This window comes from Filicampus tigris, chromosome 8 (assembly GCF_054856515.1).
Source record: "Filicampus tigris isolate MCC_2025a chromosome 8, RoL_Ftig_1.0, whole genome shotgun sequence".
Lineage (NCBI taxonomy): Eukaryota > Metazoa > Chordata > Actinopteri > Syngnathiformes > Syngnathidae > Filicampus > Filicampus tigris.
In genome coordinates this window covers 21,969,060-21,979,306 of record NC_141224.1, presented here as the reverse complement: position 1 = coordinate 21,979,306, position 10,247 = coordinate 21,969,060, and the positions used below count along the sequence as shown (strand labels likewise).

General features: G+C 41.0%; 1 pseudogene; it reads left to right on the top strand.

Moving 5' to 3' along the window:
- Positions 1–8,792: 8,792 nt before the first annotated feature.
- LOC147144087 (uncharacterized) lies at positions 8,793–9,881 on the top strand (annotated as a pseudogene).
- The last annotated feature ends 366 nt before the right edge of the window (positions 9,882–10,247 follow it).

The following is a 10,247-nucleotide window of genomic DNA, read 5'->3' as shown; positions in this document are numbered from 1 at the left end:
GAGGAGAATGGCCGCGCCCCCTACCGTTCTATCCTTGTTCGGTCGGAGTCACTGGAGGAACCGATTACAAACGACCATGAATTTGAAGTGCATGAAGCACCAAAGAGACCCCAACTCCGGTGCGTTTGGCCAATCACTGCTGGCTTCTGGAGAAAGTGGGCGTGTGTTTACTCGGTAGGGGTGGTACGGCGCATTGTTACGTAACAATATCATGTTCCGGTCGTTTTCTTCAGCCGGGTGGGGCTGGTGCTCAGAGAGGGTGTATTACAAGTCATCCCTGTATTATTATATATCACTGTCAACATTATACTTCCCACTCATCTTTCTATTTGGGAGTACTAACTAAAACTGCTTGTATGAGTTGGTGGTTGGTGCTCAAAATTAATGTTATAATATTTTAAATGTACGAATGTTGTTGTAATGACCGCTTATAATTTTGCTTATAATTATAATAATACCTACGATACAGTATATCCACACATAGCAATTTAGTGAAACAAGACAATAAGCTTTTTCTAAATACATTAAAAATAGTATAGACACAGTTGAGGTTAGCATGTTGGCTTGGCCCTCGACAAGCATTCCAGTTTCTCAAGTGGCTACTTTGCAAGGGTTTAATTAATTGATTAATCATCCGGCGGCACGGTGTTCGACTGGTTAGCACATCCGCCTCACAGTTCAGAGGTCGTGGGTTCGATCCCGGCTCCGGCCTCCCTGTGTGGAGTTTGCATGTTCTCCCCGTGCCTGCGTGGGTTTTCTCCGGGTACACCGGTTTCCTCCCACATTCCAAAAACATGCATGGTAAGTTGATTGGACTCTCTAAATTGCCCCTAGGTGTGATTGTGAGTGCGGATGTTTGTCTCTGTGTGCCCTGCGATTGGCTGGCAACCAGTTCAGGGTGTCCCCCGCCTACTGCCCAAAGACAGCTGGGATAGGCTCCAGCACGCCCCGCGACCCTTGTGAGGAGAAGCGGTACAGATAATGGATGGATGGATTAATCATCCATCCATCCATTATCCTAACCGCTTATCCTCACAAGGGTCGTACTGGAGCCTATCCCAGCTGTCATCGGGCAGTCGGCGGGGTACACCCCAAACTGGTTGCCAGCCAATTGCTGGGCACACAGAGACAAACAAACACACACACTCACAATCACACCTAGAGGCAATTTAGAGTGATCAATTAACCTACCATGCATGTTTTTGGAATGTGGGAGGAAACCGGCGTACCCGGAGAAAACCCACGCAGGCACGGGGAGAACATGCAAACTCCACACAGGAAGGCCGGTGCCAAAAGACCGCCAAATTAATTAATTAATTAATTGAATCAATTACAATAACATAACAGTATACTGTATACCAGTGCTTCTCAATTATGTTCTGTTTCATCCTCCTAGGAAGAATAAAATATTTTGTGTCCCCTCCCTCTAACTCTCTGCCACGACTATAAATCATATACCGGTAATTTGTCTATAAAATTGTGCGAAGTACAGCTCTACATAACAGCCTGTCTTTATTGATATTAAATAAAAAACCCAAAATGTCATGTCATGTCATCTTCCAAAGCGCTTATCCTATACAGGGTCGCGGGGAGTTGCTGGAGCCTATCCCAGCCGTCAATGGGCGAAGGCAGACTACACCCCGAACTGGTCGCCAGCCAGTCGCAGGGCACACATAGACACTGTCACTGAGCGGGAATCGATCCCACGCAGCCCGCACACAACTCAGGCGTGTGTACCACTACACTATCAGGGACCCAACCCCAAAATAAATAGAGATAAACTTACAACAACGAATAATTCATTCCTATTGCTTTTTAGTCAATAACAGCAAAGATTTGAAGTGCATCAATTTGCCTGAGGAAAAAAAAAAAAAAAAAAAAAAATGAGAGCATCATTGCCACCTACTGTACATGTGCAATTACGCTTTATTAAAGTAAGACAAGTAAGGTATACTGTACTGAAGTAAGGTATAGGCCTACTGATACCCATCACCACCAGTTTAATCATCAGCAAGGTGGCGATGCTACCATTGCCTTTTGGTAAGCAGAAGGTGGATTCCACTCCGACATTGATTTGACTTTGCGTACTACGACAGCATCAGAAAAGTGAGTAGGTTAGTTCACATGGCATTTATCGCCCATGGAGTAGTTTGTGTAAACCACACAGAATCTCAAATTTAAGTATTCAACTTATTGAAGACCTTGAGCAGTCTTCCAGCGGCAATCCCAGGTAAGCAATTTCAATTCTGCATTCCTTAATTAAGAGGATGCTTAAAATCCAAATGTTGTTTGAACCATTTAATACAGTACATGTTCAGGCAGGATGTAAATAAGTGAATAGCCAACATGTCGGCTTTTTCGCCAGCTACGCAGTCTCATGCAAACCACATTTCCCTATATGCAAATTCACAGTTGACCAATTGGGATAGTTACTCAAAGTTCATTTTCTCTCTCTCTCACTCTGTCTCTCTCTCGGGTGCCATCTCCCTCGCTCTCATCATACAGTTTTTGGATCAGTAATGTCAGTAAACCCTTTTCCACTGTGGTATTTCGTGCAAAAAGAAAAATGCATTACTATACTAATGTAGCAATGTTTGCCACCTGTTTCTTCAATATAATATATGCTTCGACCAGTACACAGATTCAAGCATATTTACTGTAGTAATGTTCTCACAAATTACGATTAAAACGATTAATGTGGAACACATTACATGTCACACCAGTCTGGATAACCTTATTGAGTCAACAACACCACGGCGAGCAAAACAAGATCTGTATCATCGTTGATGTATTGTGTTCTGCAAGGTGCAGTAACATTTACCATCTCTGTGCAAAATGAGATTTTGCGGTTCAGCTCAATATTCTCAATTGTCAATGCCCGTGTCTATTAAGCTCCAACATATTGTATGGCAATGCGACACAGAGCTGCAAAAAAAAATCAGTGTCAGAAATATTATATACAGTATATCATATACAGTACTGTGCTGTTAAATTTTTAATTCTAATCAGAGGTGTTATTTTAACTTTGTGAGGACTGAACATCTCATGAAAAGAAAGAAAAAACACTGTAGAAAATACAAAATGTCTGATGTTTCAAAATTCAGTTTGTCTCAGAAGACCAAACAACACAAGTAATACAATTATTACAATAACATACAAGTAAAATTCTTGTGGCTTATTTCAGTCGTAGGAATGACAAATAACTCGATTTGTAGTTGATCAGTTGGAATCAGAAATGGCTTATATGAAAGGCAAGGCATTCTTGATAACACTTAACATACAAAAATGTTTGCATTGTATCATTTAATTAGGTCAGAAAGGTCCGATTTTGCTTGGACGAAAGTCCTGTCGCCTAGTAAAAACCACGTGCATAAGAAATTATACTTTACTGTTACTACATAAGCATGCTGCAACAACATGAGAAAATAAGGTTGTGGTGTTTTAGAAAAAAAAAAATACTACCCTGGGGTTAAAGGACTGCCTCCATACATGTAGCCAATGAACCAGATAACTTATTAATGAAGTTTCGGGGAATAGCAAAAAACAACATTTTGCAGGACTGAAAGCTCATCAAGATTCTTTGGTCTCATCTTCCAAGCCTCCTGCTTCATCTTACCTCTGACATGCTCAATCATGTTCATGTCTGGTGACGGGTCTGGCTAACTCTGGAGCCACCTTGACCTTTTTGGTTATCAGGACTTGATGTGATGTGAAGACTAAAGTATGAGAAGGAGCGCCATCTTGCTGAAGAATTTGCCCTCTCTTGTGGTTTGGAATGTAATGGGCAGAAAGATGTTCTTGATATTTAAGGCCGTTGACGGTGCCATCAAATCTGCAGATCTCTCGCTTACAACCTTCCTGGATGTAACCCCAAACCATGATTTTTCCACCACCAAATTTGATAGTTTTCTGTGTGATTCTTGGGTGCATGCTGGTTCCACGGGTCTTCTGCAGTATTTGCGGCGATTGGGATGCAGTTCAATGGATGATTCATCAGAAGAATCCATCTTTTGCCACATTTCCACTGTCCATCCTTTCTGCAGACTGTGGGTTTTGGCAAAGTCAAGATGTGTTTTTTTGTTTTCTTTTGTTTAATGCTGCTTTGTGGGCACTAATTCATCCATGGAGACCACTGTGTGAGAGTGAGTTTGACAAACTGTACTTGTAGATACAGTTCCCGGTGACCAGTTCTTATGTATCTCGCCTGATGTTGAAAAAGGACTGGACTTGGCCTGTGGAAGTAACAAAGATTTATCTCGAATAGTTGTCTTTGGGTGTCTGCCTGACCTGGTCTTGTCATGGGCATCACCAGTTTATTCCAACCTTTTTCTCATTCTCTCCACTTTACGTTTGGATACATTAAAAATGCCTGCCACCTAAGCAACAGTATTGGTCTTAAGACTGTTGATGATCAGGACTTTGTGCTGTGGTTGAATCTTTTGCGTGTTGTCATAGGCCAGGTTGCACTTCAAATTAGGTTTAGTGTGCCGGGGTTATTTTTAGACATGCCTTGGAATGCAATCCGCGCTCAAATCGGTGATTATTTGAGTTGTTTCTAGATGCAACAAGACTTTTGTCCTTGAAAAAAACTGACATTATGGGTTTTACCAAGCTGTGGCATCAGGACATATTTTGATTATTTAATGTTGCACCAGGTTATTAAAAGTGCCTGGCATTAAAATTAACCATTTACTGTAACAATTCATTGATTAGAAATAAAGTTATTTTAAGGGCTGTCAAAGTTAAACCATTAACTATGGAAATTAATTAACATTTTATAACGCGTTAAGAAAAAATAACTCAGTTGTATGTACTTCCTGTGGCAGCTGACCTCTGTTCACTTGGACTTTTATGTAGTTTTACTTTAAAAAGTTGCTTGACGGCACATTGGAGAAATCCCAAATAATTTGCACACTTTGCAAAAGCCAAATTCAACTGCCATTGTAGTTGTACGCCTTTGGTGTGTCGTTCAACAGTTGTATTTCACAGAATAAGAATCGTATTCAAAGATCAAAGAAAGCTATTAGAACAACCTTTAAATAGAAATATACTTAGATTTTTTTTTCCACATGAATTCCAAGATGTTAGTCAAGCTTTGTTAGACTGTTACAAGCTTTTTGTAAAAAATTGTAGTTGAAAAATATAATTAATCGTGATCAATTATGGAAAATTTTGCACATAATTAGTTTAAAAAATGTTATGGCTTGACAGCACTAGTTATTTTCCATTTTAAATCACTATATCCTTATGCAACAAGACTTCTGTCAGTGACTATACATAATAGTTAAGGCCACTATTAATTTTTTGAACGGTACCATGCACCTGGACAGAGAGATTTAGATACATTTTTAAACAAATGTATTTCAACACATAAACTCCACGTTTCAATTGTAGCACAGATACAACATAAAACCCACATTTTAATGAAAGAAAGAAAAAGTGCCATCTGATGGAGCATTGCTCTTTAATTGGCTTTGACAGGCAGACATGAAAACAGCCGAGTTTGATACATTTCATTGGCACAACCCCTAAAAGAGAGAGAGGTCAGTGGGCTGGACTGACTGGTACAGAGTCAAATAAGATGACTGATATTTTCTTGCCTTTTTCCTCTCATGAGTGAGACGAGATTAATGAGCCCAGCTCCGTCCGGCAGACGCAATCCCACAGACACCGCCATCATTCAAACTGTCAGATCTATCAATGGCACTTTAGTTTGGTGTCGTTCGAATAAATAACACCCCTTGATGACACACTCAATCTTATTATGTGCACAGTTTTACTTTACTTTACCACCGGTGACATCATTGTAGGACAGAATCCTCTGGACACTCAGAGGCATTAGTTCAGTCAATTTGTAGCATACTGGAACCGGAACTAAGGTCTATAGTTGGTGCAACGGTTCACAAAGCTAATTTTGACATGTTTGAATGGCCCTGTGACTGACAACCAATCCATGGTGTTGTCTTTATGCTCCATGATGTCAGGACTTTCAAGCCTCCATCAGCAGCAGCGATACTTTTGCCTTTTTGACAAACAGTACACAGCCATAATCTACTTCTGTGGGAATTTATATACATCATGCCAACAGTAATAACAATAAAAACGCATTCCAGCAAAATCTCTCAAGTGTAATCGTAGGATAAACCAATTTTAATGCCACCTCTAGTGTGAGGAAAGCTAATGCAGAGTTAATCCACTTCGTTGTAGAGCAGAGTTGTGAGATTGGGATTTCCTGCAATTTGTTTGCTGGAAAGTGTGACATAGTGAACTGGTTGCAACAATGTTTGTGTTACATGAGCAGCTCCATGATGTCCTTGTCTTTTATAAATCCTTTGGCTCAGGACAAGAAGCGTTTGGATGTTAAATGCTGGTTTGTTTACTTCGACAACAATAAGCCTCCATGCGGAAAATATACTGTATTGTTACTTTCTCCGAATGGAACGTGATATTTAACACACTGAGTCATGGCTTCCATCTGTGAGACTGGTGTGTTTTATCTCCCAAGTCCGTGATTGACTGACAAAACCCAAAGTCCACTGTTAACCTCAAATGCCCTTGACTGCAGTTACTTTCAACACTGAGGCTTGACAGTCAATTTGCAAATGTTTAGAACATGCTGGAGCTATGAGCAGATTGTTATTTCACCAATCATGTTTGAAGACCTAAGTTGAATAATGAGACATGTTGGACATGTTGCTGTTGTGGTGGGGTTAGCGAACATAACATTAAATCTACGTCCAACTACAGTCCAACAAAAATGAAATTATTGTGCTACTTTGAAGTTCTAAGGCCCGAAAAGTTGTACATTTTGGAGTTGGAACCATCACCTGGTATGATGTCATAATACAATTCCCATTGGTTTTACAGGAATTTCAGCCGGTATGTAGCAGCTTTTTGTGAAGACTTTGATTTGGATTCTCTGTGACTGTTACATTTGCGTCCATCTCTTTGTGCTATTAATTGAAGATTCTTATTAGTGCATAAGTCTGAATGTCAGTTTGACTGGCTGGTTGTTTGTATGGGCCCTGTAATTGGGTGTTCCCTGCCTTTCGCTCAAAGTCAGCTGAGATATGCTGCAGCTCACCCGTGACGCTGAGGACAAGCGCTATAGAAAATGGATGATGATGGATTGACAGACAAGTGATAACACCGGACAACACCATTTGATTAGCAGAAACCCTTTCAAAGTCCTTGCTGTCTTTTCTCAAGTTGACAGGAAAACATTTAAAAGACACCATGGATATGATCTTATACCCCATTGTACTTAAAATCTGTCCAGAATGTAGAACTAAGGCACTTTTTAGAACACACTTCATCTGAAAAGAACTCTCTGATATCACATACTTGATGAATAAAAAGTGTGTTCGTGAAAAGATGTTTGACCTTTTTTAGTGGCAGGCTCATCTGGACACACTCTGACTCACTAAATGGAACAGAACTGTGCTGAAGTGGTCTGGTCTGAGGGGCCTGTTCAGTGGCAGGGGTCCTATGTTAGGAAGTTGTGGTCTACAGAGGGCGGGCAGAGGGTTTGGGATGCGTGGAGAATAAACATGGTCTCTTGGTTAAAATGAATGAGGAAATTGATAGTGTATACAAAAATTGGATTTGTGACATTTAAACCCACCAATGACAGTAAATCACGCTATCTTCCACCAGCTATCTAACATCCAACAAACAATCATTAAATCTCCTTGGTGACATGCCGTTGTTATTGTTATGCCGGAACAAAGGTTTTTCACACAAGTTCTGTACATTTTGGTTAATTTTATCCACACATCTCATGATACTATATGTCACTGAACAGTTGCATTGATTTAGTGATTGAGCCATAGTGAAGACAATGGCGATTCGCCCTCGGTTTTATGTTGATTTTTAGTCTTCGAAAAATGCCTTAGCTGCTATTGAATATCAGTACAAAAAAACATTTCATCATTGTTTGCAGTTCTGTGAACTCATGACCATTGATCTTGGCTGAACACTGAGACAAAATTTATTTCAAAATAAAATTTAAATGTATTATGATTTTCAGGTTCAGATTCAAGCCATCTCCCGCAGTTATTATCTAAGTCAGCAGTCAACTTGAGGATGGAGTGATTTGTTAAAACAGTGTCAAGGTCACTGTTTTTATTTTGAGCATTTAAATGACTAATAATTTGTTAGAACATGCATGGTGCTTAACTTTAGTGTGCTTGATACGGTATCAAACATTATCTCATAAATAAGTCAATGAGTGCAGGGAAATAAAAGGCAATGAAAGAAAGCAAACGATTGATGTCAGTTTTTTTTTTTTAATCATTGTACGATCTCGTTAGTTATTAATAGTGCTTAAATAAAAAATGTTGCACGTTAGGCGATTGTACAATTAGACACCGTAAAATCTCATGTGAGTCTGCTTTATGTATTGAGCTTTGTTCTATATTTTTAGACAGGTCATTCAACCTAAAATGCTAAGGATGTGACGCAATAAAAAAAAGACTAAATGCAAAGTTGACTAATTAGTTGTGGTTTACACAACACAGTGAACTGAATCATTATTAATGCAAGGCAATGATATTTATTCTGAATCATTTAACTTTCACTAAAAGAGGACATCATGAAAAATGTAGGGTCACAACTTGATTTGTAAAATATATATCTTATTAGAGGCTTTTCAATTAATCACAATTGCATGTAATCAAATACAAATATTTGCCATAATCAGCAATGTTTTTTCAATTCATTTTTGGTTGATTCTTAGACAAATTAAAAATAAAATTCAATCAAAGATGTTTACACACATTGTTTATTTTATTATGGGCAACCGGAAGGACACCGCTGCACGGCAAGGCACCTGCGATGACCTCGACTCATGGCTCTTGGTAGTGGACAAGTCAGGACTGCCTGGAAAGTTTAAGGCCTTGATTTACCAGCACGACATCCTCCCTTGTCTCTTATGGCCACTGCTAGTTTATGAAGTCCCAATTACCATCGTGGAGGGCTTTGAGCAGAAGGCCAACCTTTTCCTCCGCAGGTGGCTGGGCCTGCCACAAAGCCTTAGCAGCATTGCTCTCTTTGGGCATAACACCAAGCTAAAGCTTCCTTTCAGCAGTCTGGCAGAGGAGTTCAAGGTCACCAGAGTCAGAGAAGTCCTGCTCTACCGAGACTCAGCTGACACCAAGGTCTCCTCAGCAGGGGTGGAGGTCAGAACAGAAAGGAAGTGGCGTGCCAAGGATTCAGTGGTGCTGGCAGAGGCAAGGTTGCAGCACAGCACCCTAGTGGGCACAGTGGCTACCGGTCGGGCTGGGCTTGGGAGCAATCCTAAACCATGCTACACCAAAGCCAGGGGGAAGGAGAAGCGGAGGCTCATCCAGAATGAGGTGCGAGCTGAGGTGGAGGAAGCTCGCTTCAGCAGAGTGGTTGGCATGTCCAAGCAGGGAGCCTGGACCAAGTGGGAGCAGATAGCTGGCCACAGGATCACCGGCAGATTTCTGTAAGGCGGAGCCACACCATTTAAGTTCTTGGTCCAGTCAGTGTATGACATCCTCCCTAGCCCTGCCAACCTGTTCACCTGGGGCCTGGTATACTCACCAGCTTGCCTACTCTGCCAGAGAAGGGGATCATTAGAGCATATCCTCAGCAGCTGCCCAAAGACCTTGGGAGACGGGCGTTATCATTGGCGCCATGACCAGGTCCGAGTACTAAAGGCAGTAGCAGATGTCATCTGCTCCGGTATCAGCATCAGCAAGCAGCAACACCCATCCAAGACCACAATTGCCTTCGTCCGAGCAGATGAGAAGGCTCAACCACTCGTTAAGACCCAAGTGGTCCTGCTCGCGACAGCACGAGTCTGGCAGCTCCTGGTCGACCTAGGGAGACAGTTGAGATTTATTTATGCTCCTTAAATATTGCTAGCGTAACCACACTTTGTTTAAAATAGCTTGTTCAGTGAAAGTGTCTTAACCTATGCTATCTACATAGGTTTATTGGCCTATTTTATGGACTATAGGAAAAGTATAGTGTCGAGTTATCAGTCAGACATTGAAGTTTTTTAACAACCGTTGTGATTTCAATCCTAGAGATGGGAGAGCCCAGCTCAGAGATTCCAACTTGGCTTCCTCATGGGAAGCCAGTGAAATTGAAAATTTCTTCAAAGTATTTTCCCCACTGATTCACAATGTCCCAAGTCGAGGTCAGCAGCGCTCCATCCCCAATACATACAATGTTGATGGTGCACCGTTTCCTCTTCCTGAGACGCTGCATGGTGGACC